General features: G+C 36.2%; 1 long non-coding RNA gene across 2 annotated transcripts; it reads right to left on the bottom strand.

Moving 5' to 3' along the window:
- Positions 1 to 12,940: 12,940 nt before the first annotated feature.
- On the bottom strand, positions 12,941 to 14,284 carry LOC124460876. Of its 2 annotated transcripts, none has more exons than XR_006954834.1 (3): positions 14,150 to 14,284; positions 13,999 to 14,084; positions 12,941 to 13,936 (listed from the first exon to the last, which is right to left on the bottom strand). It is a non-coding gene; the product is annotated as an uncharacterized LOC124460876 (long non-coding RNA). The 2 variants fall into 2 exon arrangements; XR_006954833.1 differs by having other exon boundaries at positions 13,999 to 14,091; positions 14,150 to 14,278.
- Between the last annotated feature and the right edge of the window lie 7,644 nt (positions 14,285 to 21,928).

Here is a 21,928-nt window from a genome sequence, read left to right on the forward strand (position 1 = left end):
TCAAAAACACGCAACGATGTTCATGCCACTTAAAAAAATTCACTACACAAGTGAGCGATAAAAATTGGACAATGTGATATCCTGTAAAAATTATATTTCTTATGCGGGAATGTGTATTCGTGTAAGCACACTTAAACATGTTTTAAGATTTAAAGTAACAATTTTTTAATAGGTTCTTATATAGAGATATAGGTGTTTGAACTTCCTTTTGTAAGCCACATTCACATTGTTCTTAAATTCAACTTGAATATTTCCATATTCAATTGAGATTTATTGCGGCAACACCGCAAGAAAATTTAATACGACACATGCTTCGTATAACAACAACAACCTATTCTTATCCCACCTCTTGCATTCTCGAAATGAAGTTGTAAATGGGATTTTATCTTGAAGATGGAAAGGAAGGAGTTTGTTTGGCTTGAAAATGAGGGAAAGGAGAAGATGTAGTAAAAGTTTTCCCTGATGCTGAGATAGAGAAACCACATATAATGAAAACTTTCCAAGGGTCGTTTGAAAGGTTGGCTTGTTGATAAGTTGTAGAAATGTGTCTCAAAATTGCCCAAATTAATGTCAGTGTATGCGAATATACATATACAACTATTATTTTTCTTACTTATCTTTTTCACTATCTCCCTGTAGGTGAGTATGTGTGTCATCTGATTCGTTTTGCAAACCCATGCAGTCTGTCCAATAAATGTCAAAAAGTTTCAGTTTGAAGTTGTTTCCGAATTTGCCGAAATGTCAAATTACATTACGTTAATTTAGATTCTGTTTTTTTCTTGTACTTTTTTTCTGCGAGTATTTTCTGCTTAACTGGTAAAACGATTCAAATGCTTCAGAAATGCATGACATATAAAAGGAGAAGAAAGAAAAGATATTATAATATTCTGCGTGTGTGTTTGTGTAATGGAACAAGGATGAGTTTCTTGTACATTTGAAAGGCCATGGCAAATTTTAAATGTAGTATACCTTATCCAAGATTTGGGAAACTTTGCTGGTTCAATATATTTTAAATGTTTTAAGTGAGTTTTTCTATAAACCACTTTCAAATTATCAAAACAAGTGAACCAGTTAAGGGTATAGATTAGCCCATACTTTGTAGATGATTTCATTTATATTTAAAATGTTTTTTAATAAATTTTACTTTTTGCATTCGATATAAACATATATTTACAAACCTAAAAAAATTTCTTTGGAAAACCTATAGAAAAATGGAACAGCGGATGTTATATTAAAGAATGTGTAACTCATATATTGTGGGCCGCAGTTTTATACCATACACCCATAGGGTGAAATGGTATGTTAAAGTCGCCAAAATGTATGTAACAGGCAGAAGGAAGCATCTCCGACCCCACAAGATATATATATTCTTGATCAGGATCAACAACCGAGTCGATCTAGCCATGTCCGTCTGTCCGTCCGTCTGTCCGTCTGTCCGTATGAACACCTAGATCTCGGAGACTGTAAGAGCTAGAGCCACCAAATTTGGTATGTAGACTCGTGTAGTATGTAGAGTGATCAAGTTTATTTCAAATTTATGACACGCCCCTTTCCGCCCCCGCAATTTAAAAAAATCGTTTAAAAACTATTCCAGCTAGAGACACCATATTTGGTATGTATATTCGATTGGTAAATGCACACATTTTGTATGTATAAAAATTTTGCCACGCCCTTTTCCGCAACCGTAATTTGAAAAACTTGATTATCTCCCGTATTTTTTTACCTTATGTTTTACTTATAAGTCACCAAAGCTATAACTTTAAAGTCGATTTATTATTAAAATATAGAATAGTGCGCTGAAATATTTCACACAGCTTCAAATAACGGGGTATTCTACAAAATATCCAAAATTCATCCAAATCGGTGATTCGCATACCTGAAGTTCCCCTTGTTAGCTTAAAAGCTTTCGACGCACTCCGCGGGGTTGGCAGGTGCCGAAATCGGGGCATTTAGGCCCGGTTTGCCTGACCAGTGCACAGCTTGATGTCCGCACCACGAGTCAGATTATCCAGCTGTATACAAAGAGGGAGACAAAAAAGCAGCAAAAACGCAAATTACAAAAATGCGAGATGACTCAAACCAGGATAATAATTTTCCTTCAGTTATCTAAGCTGCTTCAGTTATCGACGTTGATGTTGGTGGTGTGCGACCACCCCACTACCACACAGGAATGCGCGAGAGAGGCGGGGAGGAGCAACTGGCGCCCCTCACCCCCTGATCGGACGACCGCAACCGGCCCTATCAAACCTTAAGCGGAATCACGACCGTGTTGGAGGCGATTCGAGAAAACAGTGAGTAGGCCTGCTTAGCCAACACCGTCTCACCCCGTCCGTTTTACTTTGCAGACGATGAAAAAAACCGGATTTTTGATGGAGCGACGTACAAGCGTCGTTCCTCTGTAAGTTGCCTTTATGTTGATATGTGTGTGTCGGTAGAAAACTGTTGAAACAATTCACATGAAGAAAACATACTAAATCATATTTTTTAGTTCACCTATTGTCAATTTATTTGGCCAATTAAATTCATATTATACTCAAGCAATTTCCAAAATATTTTCTATTGAAATTTATGCATTCAATTATTCACAAATAAGCACACAATTTTCACATATTTAACTCACAATCAAACAAAACACACAATTCCATTAAAACAAAAGCCACACAAGCAAAATAATCTGGGAAATTTCAAATTGTTCATTGCTGAAAAGCCTCAAGTAAATTGCAATTTAAATTTATGCTTTGAGCCCGTTGGTTAAAAATACTTAAATAGTCTAAAGGACTAAATATCCTTAGGCATTGTAATAAGCCTAATCCCCAATGCAATTGCCGTCCGACGACTAATAAAGACTGTTATATATGAATGGTTAAAAGGGAATGAAGATAGAGTTGTGAAATTCTTAAAGTGCCAATTCAAATGCTCTTTAGTAACTTTATTTTATGTATATATGTTATTTAGTGAACTGATTTTTTCCGTTTAGGATAATTGTTTCTATATATTTATATTTTGTATACCTAAAGCAAAAGTTCAGATGTTATGCCTGACATAAAATAAAGTATTATTTGCTATAATAAGTTAAATGTGTCTTAAATTTTGGTTGTTGGTTGTGTGTATATATAAATATTTATAATGTTTTATATAAATTGATTAAATTAAATGATAAGATACAAGAGATTTTATTTAAATGTTTCTTAACTTTCATTATAAAATCTTAAATACCAAAAAGAACCTATGATGCAAGGTAATAACACTTGAATTATGTTTGGATTGATCCTTAAACATAACATTTTTATTTAAATAAAGTTACTGGAACTAGAGTTTATATTGGAAAATATTCTGTTCCTGTTTTTCTTATTTATCTGTTGAAAATACCATATGTTTCTGTTTGCAGCCCTGTATTTATCCCTGGTTATATCGATTGTACTAAGCTTGTAGGTTATCGATATAAGATGCTTTGTAACTCTGTATATTTTGTTCTTCCTTTTCCGCCCTTGAAAGTGTATGGACACTTAATAAAGATAAACTTATAATTTAACGCAATCCACTCGATCCTTAACAGGTTATGGGCCCAGATACACGGCAGGGCAGGAGGATTTGTGTTAAAAGTTTAAGTAGATATTTCGCGGCTGGCGAAAAGTAATTGTGCGGAAAGACACACGGAATGTGCGGAATTATGGAACTCCATAGCAGGACGAGGCCTACGGAAGCGAATGCGGTTGCTGCGTGGGATGCACAGAATCAGAAAGCGTTGGCGACGATAACGCTGAGTGTAAGACCGTCTCAGTTGGTTTACCTCAAGAATTGTGCTACAGCAAAGGAAGCATGGGATAAGCTCAAGGAAACATACGAGCCAAGCGGACCAGTCCGGAGGGTGTCGCTATATAAAAAGTTGCTTGGGTTGCAGCTGAAAGAGGACAAGATGAGCGACTATCTCAATATGTTCTTCTCTACTAAGGACAAACTTGCTGAAGTGAATATTAAGCTAGAAGACGAACTAGCGGTAATCATATTACTTTCAAGTTTGCCAAAGGAATCTCAAAACTTCGTTATTGCGATGGAGGCTCGTGATAGTCTTCCTTCTTTGGACAGTCTAAGGCTTAAGTTGCTGGAAGAAGGAGATCGCAGGAGTAACGAGAGAATGTCAACCCCAGAAGAGCAACGGGCATACCAGGCAAATGTGCGAAAAGATCCAACTCGTAAGAAGAGGTCTCTGGTGGATAAAGAGTGCTACAGTTGTGGGCAACGAGGTCACTATAAGAGGGACTGCCCAAAGTTTCAAGAAAATCCAAAGGAAAATTGGCAATCACAACATCGATCGTACACTGTTCTAGCTGCGGCACAGGCAGGAAATCTAGTTGCTTCGAGCTGGTGTGTGGATTCAGGAGCAACGGCTCATTTATGTGGCAGGCGTAGTATGTTTGCCAATTATGTTGCACATGAGGAAGATGTTGTATTGGCCAACAACCACGTCATAAAAGAGAGGTGACGTGCTTGTACAAACAGGATTTTGCGAGCTGAAATTGGAGAATGTTTTGCACTTACCAGGGTTGGAGACGAATTTTATGTCGGTTGATCAAACAGTCGATAGGCGATGCACTGTGACTTTCGACAAAAATTCAGCGACGGTTTGCCAAGACGACGAGATGGTGCTAATAGCAGAGAGACACGGAAAGCTCTTTGTGTTTAAGGAGACAGGCAATCGATGCTTTGGAGCGAAACAAATAAGTGCAGAAGATTGGCAATACAGGTATAGTCATTTGAATTATTCAAGTCTGATGAATATTGTTAAACGCAGGATGGTGACTGGCATGGAAAATGTGGATTTTTCCGAGAATATGCCATGTGTAACTTGTATGAGAAGCAAGATTCATACTCAACCTTTCCCGTCAGCGTCTGAACATAGAGCTCAGCATCTTTTGGAATTGGTAACTACCGATGTATGTGGACCTTTTAAGAACGTTCTCTAGGCGGTTCTTCATGTTTTTTGACATTCATAGACGACATGTCGAGACGAATATTGGCTTATTGTCTAAAATCGAAGGATGAAGTATTCGAGAAATTCGTGGAATTTAAAGAGAAGGCAATGGCCAAAAATTGAAGGCAATAAGAAGTGACAACGGCCGAGAATTCATCAACAGGCGTTTTGATGGGTACTTAAGGGATCATGGAATTGTGCGTCAGTTGACGGTTCCATATAGCCCTCAACAGAATGGAGTGGCTGAACGAGCAAACCGGCGCTAGTCGAGATGGCTAGATGTTTGCTTGTACACGCGGATATGCAGGAGTTTCTCTGGGCAGAGGCAATAATGACAGCGTGTTACATTCGAAACAGATCACCAACAGCAGCTTTAGTTGGTATGACACCTTATGAGGCATGGACTGGAACGAAACCCAATGTGCAGGGTATGCGCATTTTTGGATCGATAGCAGTTGCATTAAATAAGACACGACGAAGCAAGTTTCAGGCCAAGGGCAGAGAATATCGACTCGTAGGATATTCACTGGTATCAAAAGCATACAGGTTGTATGACAAAGAAAAACGAGAGGTCGTTGAGAAACGGGATGTAATGTTCAAGGATCCGAATGATGTGGTTTCGATTGTTGAATCCCCAGGTCCAGCTCAAACAGTCACAGGTTTGGAAATGCGATATGAAGCTCTGTTGGCAAATAGGACATGGACACTGGCAGATTTACCCAAGGGACAAAAAGCGATTGATTCAAAGTGGGTATATACTATCAAACGGAGTGGCGATGGAAGCGTGGAGCGGTATAAGTCTCGGTTGGTGGCTAAAGGGTGCTCACAGATAAACGGCGTCGATTATACCGAAACCTTCTCACCAGTGTGTCGTTACGAAACGATACGGCTAGTTTTGGCTATATCAGCGGAGCTGAAGCTATATCTGCACCAAATGGATGTGTGCACAGCCTATCTTAACAGTGACCTAAACGAAGTCGTCTATATGAAGCAGCCTCAGGGATATGTGGATAAGGCAAATTCACAACAGGTGTTGAGGCTGAATAAAGCTATATATGGATTGAAACAAGCAGTAAGGGAGTGGAATGCCAAGTTGAATACAGCACTATGTGATCTTGGATTCACTTCTTCCAAGAACCAGCCGTGCCTTTATCAACAGGATATAAAAGGTAGACTTTGTTTGGTACTAATATATGTAGGAATTTGTCCTATGTAATATATTTATTTGTAGTATTTTAGTTTATTTTAATGTAAAACTATTTATTTGATTATTTTAATTAGATTTAGTTGGAAATTAGTCATCTTTGCTGCTTCGCGTCGTTTCGTCTTTCGTCTTTTTGCAACCTCTTTCGCTCGTCTCTTCGGTTCGACTGCCTCGTCTTTGACTCGTCTTTAGTTCAATTCGCCCCGCTCAGCAGAGTTGCCAGACCCAATCCCACAACTCGGCCATCCTAGTATGCATTCGCCTCGAATGCATCCTGGTCGTCTATGTCACAGGGAACCCACGGCTTCGCCTAGGACCATCGTTAAACAATGTATCTTTGACCACGTCGTATGTATCTCTGGCCTTTACCATGGTAATGCGGTACGGATCTAAATATTTGGGCTTCAGCTTCAAACCTCCTCCAAGTTGGGTTCTTTTAATAGCTAATAGGTCTGCGACGTAAGTTGTAGGTCTTCTTATTTTCTTCTTGCATACGAAGGATCTGCTGCTTCGCTATATTCCGTAGATCATCTCTGTTGTCGTTTAAAATCTGAATCATCTCATCGTGTATTATTTCTTTCAGCTTAAGGTCGTTTTTTGTGTGCATCTTTGTACCAATCAGTACAAACGACAAACTTATACCATTTGCTAGGTCTTCTATCGAAATCTTAGACAACACGGATATAATAACAGCGTTAAGGCGTTCGACTTGTCCGTTCGCTTGTGGAAGACCAGTCGTAACTGCGTGAAGTTCGATATTTTCTGCCTTGCAATACTCTGTAGAACCTCTGTCAGAAATAATTTGAACTGGATTTCCAAAAATTAAACTTTGTTGTTGTAGTCTTGTGATTACTTCCTTCGTAGATGTCGTTTTCGTCGGGTACAACCAGCAAAATTTTGTAAAGCCATCGATAACTGCAAGAATGTGCTTATACTGCTTGTGAGTTGACTTTAAGGGTCCAAGAAAATCGATGTGGAACGTCTGAAAAGGCAGTTCTTCTTTCGGCAGTGGATGCAGTTCTCCTTCTTTTTTAACAAGCTTTCGATTAAGTGTTAGGCGTGGAATGCAGCATCTTATTTGGTGTTGTATTTTCTCATCTAATTTTGGGATATAGTACTCCTTTGCAATTATTTCCTTCGTCTTTTTCACAGAAAAGTGACCTCTTTCGTGAGCATGCTTAATAATTTCCCGTTGCAGAGTAGAGGGAACTACAATTAGTTCTTCATCATCAACCAACTTATAAAGTATGCCAGCTTTCATAAACTAGATGTTATGAGAAGTTCTCTGAGCGAGGATATCGATTATGGCCTTCAATTGGTGGTCTTGTGCTTGGGCATTCTTTAATTTACTGTGTATGTAATCTTCTGTTATAATCATAACGGGGTAGCGACTAAGCGCATCCGCATGACGTTAAAATTGCTCCGAAGCCATCAATCGATGCGTCTGTATGTACTTCTGTTTCAAACTTGGGGTTAAATATTTGCAGAACAGGTTTCTGTGTTATCAATTTTTTTAGCAAATTAAAAGATTTTATCTGAATCTCGTTGAATTTAAAATTTGCATCGTTTTTTAATAAATCAGTAAGAGGCTTAGCTATAATCGAAAAATCTTGTTTATTCTTCTGTAGTCAATGCACAGACGTGGAGTGCCATCGCGTTTTTTTTACTAATACGACCGGACTGCTGAATTCAGACTCGGATTGTTCTATTATTTCGTCTTTCAGCCACTGATCGACTTGGTCATCGATTATGCACCGTTCAGCAAAAGCGAATCTGCGTGGTCTCGAATAAATTGGACTATCGTCTTTTAAAACAATACGCATTTCAACATTTGTCGATTTTAACTTTTCCGGCTTATAGTTTTTAATAAGTTTGTTCACTTCGCACTTTGTACTTTTCGATGCATTTGAGTCAATGTCAATTTCGTCGTTTTCGACCTTTATTCTCATTACCGAACTTAATTCCGTTTCATCATTATATTTCCCGATTTGTACGCCATCGCGATTGATTTTTATTTCGGCTTGCTTACAAAAGTCTTCTCGCAAAATCACTTCATCATCTAGGAATTCAGATGATACCACTAAAAAAACCAAATCAAACTGTTCTTGGCTTACGAAAAGCCTTCCCGTAAACGAACCGATAGGTACCACTCTCTTTTTATCTCCGAAACCGTATAGAACTTTATCAACTTTAGCGAGCTTAGGTTTTTTCAAACGATTATAAATTGTTTCCGTTACGATATTATATTTGCTACCAGTATCAAGCAAGGCTATACACTTTTCATTGTTGATTGATACTTGTTTACACATAAACATATGATCAGCTGATATTTTATTAGTATTACGAACATCTGTGCTATTTTCAGGCTTTTTATTTGGACAGTCTTTTGCTATGTGACCAAAATTATTGCAACCAAAACACTTTTTTCCTTTACTCTTATTGTCACAATTCTCAGATATATGTCCTTTTTGCCCACAGTTATAGCATTTTATACCACTTTCTTTATTTTCGTATTTCATTACACTTTCTTTTTTGATTTGAACGTTCTTAGACTCACTTTTTTGATTACTTGACTTTTCCCGCATTTTTTCATAACATTTTATTTTCTCTTTAAACTCTTTTAGGTTATTAGCATTGTACAATATTGCTTTGTTCATACTCAAGTCATTAATTCCGTCAATTACATACTGCATAAGAGCACTGTTCTCTATATTACCCCGTGATGCCATCTCTTTCATTTTCAACAAATATTCTTGAACACTTTCACCTTTCTTTATTTTCCGTTCTGACAATTGTTTATGTAACTCCGCGCTTTTTTCGTTTTGTTTCGCATATTTTCGTTTGTTGCAGCTGTTCTAAAATTCGTTTCGTCGCTCACTACTGACAACATTTCGTCTTCGTCTTGCATATTGCCTACATCTTCATCTCTTTCGCACTCATCGTCGTCATCTTCGTTTTGATCATTCTCTGTGTCAAGGTCAGCTAGCAAATTTACAGCTTGCAAATTGCGAAATAAATGGGAAGTTAGATTCGATTTATCATGCGATAAACCCAAAACGTTACAAATAATCACTAAATCGTTATTTGTTAAATTCTTTCCACATAAGACACTTTACTTTTATATAAATCGCTGTTGCAATCAAAATCAAACCCTTCAAACTTTCTTAGTCGTTGGCGATTTGCACGATCGCCTTCTTCTTCGTATATAAACTTGTGAAACAATGTAATATTAGATTTCTTTTCGGTTTTCAGTGCCTCTTGCACGTTCACAAAGTCTTCAAGTTTGCTCATAGTTCTTTCTCTTACGCACACACACTAATATTGTACATACATAATGTATATGTATATATACGTCGTTTGCCACGTCACCCGATAACTGTGGTATTCAAACACTTTTTCGTCGTTCGTTGAAAACTTTTTCACCGTTTCTTTGCCGCTTTTTCGTCGTCAGCCGCCAATTTTTCGTCGTTTGATGCTAATTCTTATTCGTTTTCGCGCTGTTTTTTTTCCGTTGTTTGATTCCACTGTTGCGTCGTTTTGTGTATGTTTGTCTCTTTCTCACTCACTGATATTACTTTTTACTTCTTTATAAGTTGAGCTATGCCTTCTTTGTAGGTTCAGTCACGCCTATTTTATAGGTTGAGCCCCCATATTTGTAGGAATTTGTCCTATGTAATAAATTTATTAGTAAGTAATAAATTTTGTAGTATTTTAGTTTATTTTAATGTAAAACTATTTATTTGATTATTTTAATTAGATTTAGTTGGAAATTAGTCATCTTTGCTGCTTCGCGTCGTTTCGTCTTTCGTCTTTTTGCAACCGCTTTCGCTCGTCTCTTCGGTTCGACTGCCTCGTCTTTGATTCGTCTTTAGTTCAATTCGCCCCGCTCAGCAGAGTTGCCAGACCCAATCCACAAACATAATCACTTAAGTCATGTTAACTCGGAAAAACTCACAGATAAACGGCGTCGATTATACCGAAACCTTCTCACCAGTGTGTCGTTACGAAACGATACGGCTAGTTTTGGCTATAGCAGCGGAGCTGAAGCTATATCTGCACCAAATGGATGTGTGCACAGCCTATCTTAACAGTGACCTAAACGAAGTCGTCTATATGAGGCAGCCTCAGGGATATGTGGATAAGGCAAATTCACAACAGGTGTTGAGGCTGAATAAAGCTATATATGGATTGAAACAAGCAGTAAGGGAGTGGAATGCCAAGTTGAATACAGCACTATGTGATATTGGATTCACTTCTTCCAAGAACGAGCCGTGCCTTTATCAACAGGATATAAAAGGTAGACTTTGTTTGGTACTAATATATGTAGATGATTTACTTATAGCTTGCCAAAAGATGGATGACATGATCGCAATCAAGGCAAAGATTGCGATGAAATTCGAATGCGTCGATAAGGGTCCGTTACGAGAGTTTTTGGGCATGCAAGTAGACCGAATTATGATACAGGCAGTATCGTGATGAATCAGGCTCAGTACATAAAAGGCATGCTTCAAAGACATAGTATGGAAGTGTGTCGAGCAGTTGCTACTCCATTGGATGCTGTTACCAAGTGGCGTGCAGTGACGAGAAATGTGTCATACAGGATGTGACAATGTATCAGTCAGCAATCGGAGAGTTGATGTGGCTTGCATTAACATCAAGACCTGATATCTACCTTCAGTTATCAAATTAGCGCAAAGGAATAAGGAACCTCACAGTGAACATGTTGCAGCAGTTAAGCATGTTATGAGGTATTTGGCGGCAACGAAGGATCTTAAGTTGCACTACCGATCGTGTGGAGATGCTCTTACGGGATACGCTGACGCAGATTGGGGCGGTGATGTGAGCAACCGCAAATCGTACACAGGGTACGTGTTTTTCTTGGCAGGTGGCCCTATTTCCTGAGAAGTCAGAAAAACAATGCAGTGTGGCGTTGAGCAGCACAGAGGCCGAATACATGGCTATGTCTTCAGCGGCGAAAGAGGCTTTGCATTTGAGGCGATTGTTGATCGAGATTGGATGAGGAGACGCTGGGACATCTACGAAATTGTTTGGAGAAAATTTGAGTGCTCAATCTCTGGCCAAGAACCTGTGTTTCATGCTCGATCGAAACACATTGACATCAGACATCATTTCGTTCGAGAAGTTGTTACAAGAGGCGAGATTGATCTGGACTATATATCAACTAAGGACATGGTAGCTGATATATTAACGAAAAATTTGTCTAAGCAAAAGCATAATCATTGTGTCAAGTTATTGAATTTAAACTAAGAAAGTAATTGTAAGTGGCACACAGAATCATATTGAGGAAGGGTGTTGAAAATATCATATGTTTCTGTTTGCAGCCCTGTATTTATCCCTGGTTATATCGATTGTACTAAGCTTGTAGGTTATCGATATAAGATGCTTTGTAACTCTGTATATATTGTTTCTTCCTTTTCCGCATTTGAAAGTGTATGGACACTTAATAAAGATAAACTTATAATTTAACGCAATCCTTTCGATCCTCAACATTATCCGATATTGTAGTTAACAAAACTTTTTTCCATTATCTTTAGTAGGGTTAGAAATATTTGGAAAAAGTACAACTAATTAACAATTAATGAATAAATTTATTTTAATAGATTGGCTTACTTTATAATCCCTACAAAGTCAATTGTTCAGAGGTATTCAATATGTTTAAGGCGATTCAATCCACATCTCAAGCGCCTTTAATATTGTTTTACACCTAGTTAAAACAAAGTTATAAAAGTCGGCGCTTAATTTACTTAATTAGAATAAGTTGGGAAATGCCATCTAAAATATAGTTCTTAGATATTTGGTTCAAATAAATATAAGTAAACTCATGTAAGTTGAAAAAATTGTAAAATTATGGTTAGTTCCTTTGTACATCCTTCATTATTTCATCAGAGAATATGTGACTAATACATCCAATTATCTAAAGTGATTAAATTTTCTAATGAAAGCGTCAAATGTTGTGTTTAGTTGTATCAAATCATAAGCCAAGTAGGGCATCTTTTGTTTCTTTATCCTTTACGTGGATAATGATCTTTTCATTTTACATATTAAATTCTCGAATGTACTAAGCATTAAATTTTCTTAGATGCAGTTGCAATTACATTGTAATTACAGGGCCAGAGACGTTTTCTATGCAGGTCTCAGAACCAGTAAAAAGGATTAAGACAAGCACTTAAGTAGCAGCTTATGACAGATATACAAACATGTGTATGTATATACATACATATGAGTTGTTGGGTTATGTTACGAATTAAATTTTCAGACTTTCAACTTCCCCCTCTTTTTGGCTATAAAATATCGCTTAAAATGTGACACATGTCCATGTCTTGTTCATCCTAATTGGCCCCAAGTAATTTGCCTTTGTATAATTTTAATTAGTATTAAGATTTTGGCTTTTTAAGCCATCTCAAAATATATACCTACATTTGTGTATGTGCGTATGTGTAAATAACACACTGCTTCCGTCCACTTATCGTTGAAGTGCATCTCCAGACATGTGAAGTAATCAAAATGTTAGTGCAAACTCTAAATTAATATCCTGCAGTTTCCCTTGGTCTCAATTATGGTCAAACTTGCTGCATTGCATAAATTTGGCCAGAGCAAATTGTAGCCACAACAACAGCTGACCAAGAGAATCAATGATTAATTTTCTGTGGTAGTTACTTCATTCAGTTCGATGCAAGAGTCTACACATTCGAAATACCAATACTTGCTCTGTGAACTGATCTGTATCAAAAGAAAATGCACAATTTATAATGTAAGTATCAAAATATATTTATTACATAGTTCAGTTACAAATGCACCAATCCGAATCAGAATGATGTATACTTCAAATGTCTCCGCGTCTCATTTGAATGAATCGTCAATCTTCGTGTGTATTTCGGCATAGAACAACTTAACACTCGACCAGTGTATCTCAAAAGTCTTTATAGATTCATCGATTTAAGTGTTACGCACCAATTTGTATCAGCATGATGAATACATCACACTCGCCTTCTGTGTATTTCCAATGATCATAAGTGTTTTGCACCAATTTGCATCACCACGGTGAATATATTAAAAGTTTCTTATGTATTTCGGTGTAGAACTTTGAAACCGACTTCTGTGTACTTCCAACGTGTTTATGTGTTACACGTGTTACATAAGTGTTACTCGCCTTCTGTGTATTTCCAACGTATAATAAGTGTTATGCACCAATTTGTATCAGTATGATAAATACATCACACTCGCCTTCTGTGTATTTCCAACGTGTATAAGTGTTATGCACCAACTTGTATCAGCATGATGAATACATCACACTCGCCTTCTGTGTATTTCCAATGATCATAAGTGTTTTGCACCAATTTGTATCAGTATGATAAATACATCAAATTTTTTCTTATGTATTTCGGTTTCGGATGTGTTTTGCACCACCTTGCATCAGTATATTTCATTAGTTTCGGTATAGCATTACACACTTGGCATGTGTATTTTCAACGTGTATAAGTGTTATGCACCAATTTGTATCAGCATGATGATTACATCACACTCGCCTTCTCTGTATTTCCAACGTGTATAAGTGTTATGCACCAATTTGTATTAGCATGATGAATACATCACACTCGCCTTCTGTGTATTTCCAACGTGTATAAGTATTATGCACCAACTTGTATCAGCATGATGAATACATCAAATGTATCGTATATATTTGTGTATCGAACCTACTACTCGCTTTCTGTGTATCTTTAACGTGTTTGTGGATGAGTCTATTAGGTGAGAAAAAAAATTATAAAATTCATTTATAAAAATTCTAATCTTCGTAGCTTACCCTGTGTAGATTCGTGTTCAGGATGTGATGATCGTCGATGGTTCAGTATTTAGAAATATTATAATCAACGTCCATTATTATTCGTCCTGCAAGCTGCAAGTTGGTAATTATATTCAAATATGTTTAGTTAAAATACAAAACCTTGACTCACACTGGGTAAGTGTTCACGTGTGTAGGTAAAACAAGAGACAGACAGATCAGTACAGGCGTACCTGGTACAGTGGTCAGTATTAGTGTTTAAAACCGGCTCCTACAATTCGGCTCTATGGTTTTCCAAAATATGCACCCAAAGCAGATTAAATTAAATACCTGAATACTTTTGTCAGTTTATTAGCAAATATTGATTTTTTAAAAAATTTTTTCACCTTTTTTCAGATTTTTTTGAGTTTTTTTTATTTTTATTTATAAAAGTAAAAAAAAAAATATATATCTTTACGCTTAAATCTAAGATAAATAAAGTGTTTATTTGCCGAAAAAAAAACTGTGTTGAATTTTGATTTTCGAGCTGTGTGCTCTAGTGAGAACTCAAAACTTAACTGACTTTCTCTGGCTTCGTCTCAGGTATATCAACTTTTCGAATGACAGGTGACTAAAACCCGGCTGCTTGGATTTTTAAAATTTACATAGTTTACGTTGACATAAATATAAATGCAGACTTGTTGTTGCCGCCGAAATCCGATAACTGCCCAGCAGACCCGACGCAGCCACCATATCACTCATCCACTTTCATTTTCATACTTATACTTAAGCGCCAGACTACGTGCTGGGAAATTAACCGTTGCATCTTGCGCTTTAAGCTTACATGTTAGCTTCTATACTTGTTACTAAGCGGCGGACAGAACAGTTTGGTTACAACCGCGAGTAAGGGCGATTAATTTATAGCGGCATAAGAAATACAAGTGGAAGAAATAAATGAAGTATCACGTGAGAAGTGAAGTGTTTTCATGTGGGCCCGCTAAAACATCGAACCTTAGCGCCAAACTCAACAATTCTATGAATTATGCCAGGAATTAATTCTATAAATTAATTCTATAAATTACGCCATAAAGGGCATGAATTAATTCTATAAATTAATTCTACAGATTAATTCTACATTAATCTAACAGTGGTAAACCACTAAAGGAACCGAAAAAAGTTAATTAATTAACTCAACTCGACGGTTACCCTCGATGATTGCATAACCAATCACTAAATTGTGATACATAACCTCAACGGTCAACCGTTTACGACCTACATATGTAGGTCACGTAACTAATCAACATCGCTTAAAAGTATAAACACATTGGTAGACCATGGCAACAAAAGAATTATCAAGTGAATATATCTTTGCAAGAAATGCATGCAGGAAGACAATGACCGGCTACTTCGTTACCAGCAAAACCAACGGGCCCCCTACCAGAACCGGATCAAAAACAAAAAGCGATGGTCACACACAGCTGTACGTGACACGTGTCATTACGATCACGAGGCACCGCAGCTGCCGTTCCTAACCTCAAAGAACACGCGTGCTACGACACGCGAACAACCGCACCTAAGTGCTACGCCGAGGGCGCCCTGGAATTTTACGGATAATCCAAATAGGGCATCGTACTATCTAGAGAGTAAAGTGCGAATGGACGTAGACCTAAACACAGCAATACCAAGCGCGGCACAACTTGCAGCCGTCAAGCGATACCGAAAGAGCTTCCAACATTTGATGGCAATCCTCAGAACTGGCCTCTATTCTACAGTAGTTTCCAGACAAGTTCGGAAATCGCCGGGTATTTTAGATAAAAGACAAGTACCCTACGCCAATAATAAACGATGTCTTGGATGGAATTGGGAAATCGAAATATTTTTCAATACTGGATTTAGCCAGTGGTTACCACCCGATAGAGATGCACAAGGACGACATCCAGAAAACAGCATTTTCGGCGGAGGGAGGACATTTCGAGTTTATCAGAATGTTTCAGTTAGAAATATTTGGAAAAAGTACAACTAATTAAACAATTAATGAATAAATTTATTTTAATAGATTAGCTTACTTTATAATCCCTACAAAGTCAATTGTTCAGAGGTATTCAATATGTTTAAGGCGATTCAATCCACATCTCACGCGCCTTTAATATTGTTTTACACCTAGTTAAAACAAAGTTATAAAAGTCGGCGCTTAATTTACTTAATTAGAATAAGTTGGGAAATGCCATCTAAAATATAGTTCTTGATATTTAGTTCAAATAATATAAGTAAACTCATGTAAGTTGAAAAAATGTAAAATAATGGTTAGTTCCTTTATACATCCTTCATTATTTCCTTAAAGAATATGTGAATAATACATACAATCATCTAAAATATTTAAATTTTCTAATGAAAGCGTCAAATGTTGTGTTTAGTTGTATCAAACCATAAGCCAAGTTAGGGCATCTTTTGTTTCTTTATCCTTTACTTGGATAATGATCTTTTCATTTCACATATTAAATTCTCGAATGTAATAATCATTAAATTTTCTTAGATGCAGTTGCAATTACTTTCTCTTCTTTTTGGCTATAAAATATCGCTTAAAATGTGACACATGTCCATGTCTTGTTCATCCTAATTGGCCCCAAGTAATTTGCCTTTGTATAATTTTAATTAGTATTAAGATTTTGGCTTTTTAAGCCATCTCAAAATATATACCTACATTTGTGTATGTGTCAATATATACAATATTTCTATGGCTATGCGTATGTGCGTATGTGTTAATAACACACTGCTTTCTGCCTTATCGTTGAAGTGCATCCTCCAGACATGTGAAGTAATCAAAATGTTAGTGCAAACTCTAAATTAATATCCTGCAGTTTCCCTTGGTCTCAATTATGGGCAAACTTGCTGCATTGCATAAATTTGGCCAGAGCAAATTGTAGCCACAACAACAGCTGACCAAGAGAATCAATGATTAATTTTCTGTGGTAGTTACTCCATTCAGTTCGATGCAAGAGTCTATACATTCGAAAATGTGTGCATTGGGAAATATTTTATTGATTGCGATGCCCAAGAAAATCTGTCAAAGGCTCTTGCTAATCATTAGCAAACGGATAATACTTGCTCGGTGAACTGATCTGAAGTCATCAGATCTGTATCAAAAGAAAATGCACAATTTATAAAGTTAGTATCAAAATATATTTATTATAGTTTCGTAACAAATGCGCCAATTCGAATCAGAATGATGTATACTTCAAATGTGAAGTATTTAAGTGTTACGCACCAATTTATATCAGCATGATGAATACATCACACTCGCCTTCTGTGTATATTCAATGATCATAAGTGTTATGCACCAATTTGCATCACCATGATGAATATATTAAAAGTTTCTTATGTATTTCGGTGTAGAACTTTGAAACCGCCTTCTGTGTACTTCCAACGTATAATAAGTGTTATGCACCAATTTGTATCAGCATGATGAATACATCAACACTTACGGTTGCCAATCCACAGAATGGCAATCAATTCTACTTGGAAGAGGTTCACAGTGTAGATACCCTGGATGTACCTGTACAGTCTATCGACATAAAGAATTCTCTCGCCAAAGAATTCCCCACCTAGCGGGACTATAGCATCATACACCAACGCACGAGTTAACATCTTGGCCAAGTCGTGTTCGAGGAAAAGAGTAACTTTTCCCTGTGTTTATTTACTTTTTAGTATTTTTTTATAAAATTAAAACCTCCGCCTTGTTTGACGTTCAACACACAATTATCATTTTTAATCGGCGACAATGCCGTTCTCTCCTTCAGTTAATTATGTATATATGTATGTATGTATATATGTATGTATGTATATATGTAAGTGTCTATATATGTATGTATGGATATATGTATGTGTGTAAATATGTACGTACGTATATATGTACATATGTGTTATTTGTTGCCCTTTTTGATGTGTTGTCCATGGTTTGTGTAGTTGAAGGTGAATTCGTTGGTGTGGTGACCGTGTAGGTAACTCCTCCCCCCTGGATTGAAGTGAGGGCCATAGCGGTGGTCTAAACGAAATTAGTAGCGACTGGTGGTGGTTTGAGAACAATTGATCCTCTTCAAAGGATGAAAATATAGTTGCGCTTTGATTGCTTCCAGGTGAGGTTGTCTATGCTAGGTTTTAAGTCTATTTAACACCAACAAACGAACTCCCTTTCTGGTTCCAGAACTTCCGGTTGTTCTGTCCATTGATGATTCCTTGTAGATAATTTGTATCCCACGTTGGGGCAAAAAAATAATTTTCTCTTTAAGAGGCTTAATACTATATCTTTTATAAATAACATGTTTAGGTATTTTCAGATATATAGTCTTGTCATTGGCAATGGTATAATGAATGAATTTATAGTCTTTAATTCTGAACATTGGAATTTTTAGGTAAAATATTACATTAGTTTTTGTTTACAAATGTATCTATTTCAAGTAATCTATATAAATGTTCTTGCGATGAAATTGTGACATTTCGTTTTGCTAAAATTTCTGTGATTTTGTCTTCTTTAGTTGAAAAAATTTTGGGATAATTTTAAGCAAAAAAAAAAATAAAGTATTATTTAAATGGTTATACATAACATCAATGCTATGGCCAATTCTATTTAAATATTGAAGAACATGGTTTTCGTTGTGTTCAGTGCTTAATTCCTTATAGATCTTATTATTATAGTTTTTTTTTTTTTTTTTTTTTAAATTACCTTTAATATTATGTTTGTTATTAGTATGATCGGTAATGTTTGAAAATCTTATAATTATTTTATTATTAACGTTTCATTGATGATTGACATTGTTTATTCATTTGTTCATGCTCCCTTGAATTTCCTAAATTCCTTTCTTTTTTTTTATTCTTTTTGTGTAATAAGTATGTTGTGGTTTACAATAATTAGGTATGTATGTTGAAAAATCGTATTTAATCATTTTTTGTTTGCTTGTGTTTTTGTATTTTATATTATACTAGCAAACCCGAACTTCGTAACGCTAACAGTCAAAGAATTTCGTGTTACCTTTTAGCTGAACTAATTTATGCTTTGATGAACATAATATAATAATACAAAACAATAATAATATAGATAGAAATATAAAAGTATTTTATTATAATGATCATAAAAACATACAGAGAGTAAAAATTTAAAAAACAGAAATAATTAAGTTTTCCAAACACATGTCAAAAAAATCATTGAAAACTATGCTGTTCAGGTTGGGATACACGTCATAAAATCTCAATTTAGCCAGGGCAGCAACCATTCACCTGGATAAAAAACTCCAGCGTAATATTCAACATCAGGCTCATACTGAAATGCTAGTCGAAGAAATGAGAAATGTATTTTGCTCATAACATGAGAACACTGAAAGCTGAGTGAAAAATTGTGAGAGGACAACGCATGCGACAGAAGCCGATTTTTGCATTCTTCTTTCTGTCGCATCCGCAAACGTTTCTTGCTTGTATGCAAGTATTAGTGTGTTAAACAAATAAACAGAAAAGGAAATGCTCCGTAGCAGTAGCACAAAAATTTATTTTGCTTGCTCCGCTCTCATCTCGCTTTTAATGCTTGTGCTATTGCTACAACTACAAAGAGCGTATCGAAAATTTTTTTGCTCTTGCTATTGCTCTGTGCTCTGACGATGTATGCTACGGAGCAGAGCAGAAGAGCAATCGTTTTCCGTTTGTGCTCTCTGCTATGCAACGTAGCCCTTCGAAATCAGAGCAGTAGCAGGAGCAGAGCAATATTTTTATTGAAATTGCTGCTATGTAGCAGCAAATGCAAACACTGGTTTATATGCTACATAATATAGTTATACGATTTTGAACAATATTGCCAATGCTGGTAATTTATGTAGGCACTGCTATTTCAGTAAGTACTAAATTCAAACGATCTTCCTAACTTTAAATTTTCGACTGCTTTCTATTATTTAATTATTTATTATTTGGGTATAAAAAATAGATGTTGGCCGATTCTCAGTCCTACACGATCTGCATAAAAAATTTCGTGAGAATCGGTCGAGCCGTTTCGGAGTAGTTTGGTAACAAACACCACACACTCGAGAATTTTATATATATAGATATATGTATACCTGGTTTTTTGCTAAGGCTTTCTTGTCAATCTTTTTATTTTTGACTTGCGAATTTTTTGCTTTTTCTTTGTAATAAATGTGACCCCCTTATCTTTAGTGACAATATGTTTTGAAAAGCGAGGAGTCAATTTATTTCTTCTATTTTCTTTTCTGAATACTGTCTCGTCAGTTTCCACTTCTGGTGGATCCTTCCTTTCTTCGTTTAGTTTTAAAGTTCGTTTTTTATTTTGATCAGATATGACTGACTGATATGATTGAAGACTGTTGAAAAGATGTGAGATGGTGATATTGTATTGAGTGCAAAAATCAATGAAAAGATTTCCTGCGAACTCTGCACCCTGGTCACAAACAATCTTTTTAGGTATGCCATGAGTGCACATAAAATGTTTGATTGATTTTACTATATTTAGGCTATGGTATATGGTATATGGTATAGTGTACCCAGCAGCAAATTTTGAAAACTTGTCTATTATTGTTAAAACATTTTTGATGGTTAATGGTGTACAAATCGATAGTAATTTTTTGCTTCATATGTGGAAAATATATTGTTCTTTTTAAATGGGCTAGAGTTTCATCAATTCCCCTGTGATTATTATAATAGTGATAGTCTCTAATTTCTTTTTCTTGTTCATCCTGTGTGGTACGTTTTTCCAAAAACTCTGTGCATCTAAGAAGTTTATAGAGTGTACTGTTTGAAAAAAACTGTGAAAAAACCTCTTGTACTATTTTAAATATTGTGTCAGTGGTAAAAATTGCACAAGTTTTATTGGGTTTTAAAATAGTTTTCAAAATTCTATTCACGACTTTTTTATTAAAAATGTTCTGATATAATGCGGCGAAGTTTGTTTTTAAACGGGCTTTCGATTTTGATGTTAGAAACTGGATCTTTGTTAAGATAATTTGGATATTAAAATCGTTTAAACATTTGTCCGAAATTGCTCTATGTGAAATGTTCTCTAGGCCTGAATGTACGGTTTCCTCACATGTCGCCTCGACTGATTCTTGGTCATTTAAGTTATATCAAGTGTTGTTCTGCTCAAGGCGTCAGCAATCACGTTTTGAGACCCCTTTTTGTATATAACTTCGTAATCGTACTCTAACAGTCTGAGCTTCCATCTCACCAATTTGGAATTTGGTTCCTTGAAACTCATAAGCCATGTCAGGGGCTTATGGTCAGTGACAATTTTAAATTTTTGACCAAAAAGATACGGTCTAAAATACTTAATTGCCCAAATTATGGCAAGCATCTCTTTTTCGACGGTAGAGTAGTTCGCCGCCTTGTCCGATCCCAAGTTTCCTTGAGATAAAACAGCCCTAAAGCGACATTACTTGCATCTGTAGTAAGTATGAACGGTTTATCGAATTCAGGGTATATTAGGATCGGGTCATTACATAACAAGGTTTTACAATATTCGAAAGTTTTTATAAAGTCCTCGTCAACAGTAACCTTAGATTTTCCCTTCAGTTGTTTAGTTAGTGGTTTTGTTATTTTAGCAAAATCTTTAATAAACTTTCTATAATAACCCATGACACCTAAGAATGATTTAATTTGTTTCTGTGTAGTAGGCAAAGGGAATTTCTTTATTGTCTCAATCTTTGTCGGGTTTGGCTTTACCCCTTCGGGGGTAACAATGTGACCCAGATATTCGATTTCCTTTTTCAGGAATTCAGACTTATCCGGTTGTAATTTTAAATTTGCATTTCTAATTTTCTTGAAGACTTTTTTTAAATGTTGGATATGTTCCTGTAAGGATGGCGAGAAAACAATGATGTCATCCATATATGCAAGGCAACAGGGTCCAAATAAGTCACCAAATAAGGAATCTATTACCCTTTGAAAAGTTGCAGGTGCATTAGTCAGGCCAAAGGGCATTCTG

This window comes from Drosophila willistoni, unplaced genomic scaffold (genome assembly GCF_018902025.1).
Source record: "Drosophila willistoni isolate 14030-0811.24 unplaced genomic scaffold, UCI_dwil_1.1 Seg149, whole genome shotgun sequence".
In the NCBI taxonomy this organism is placed as follows: Eukaryota; Metazoa; Arthropoda; class Insecta; order Diptera; family Drosophilidae; genus Drosophila; species Drosophila willistoni.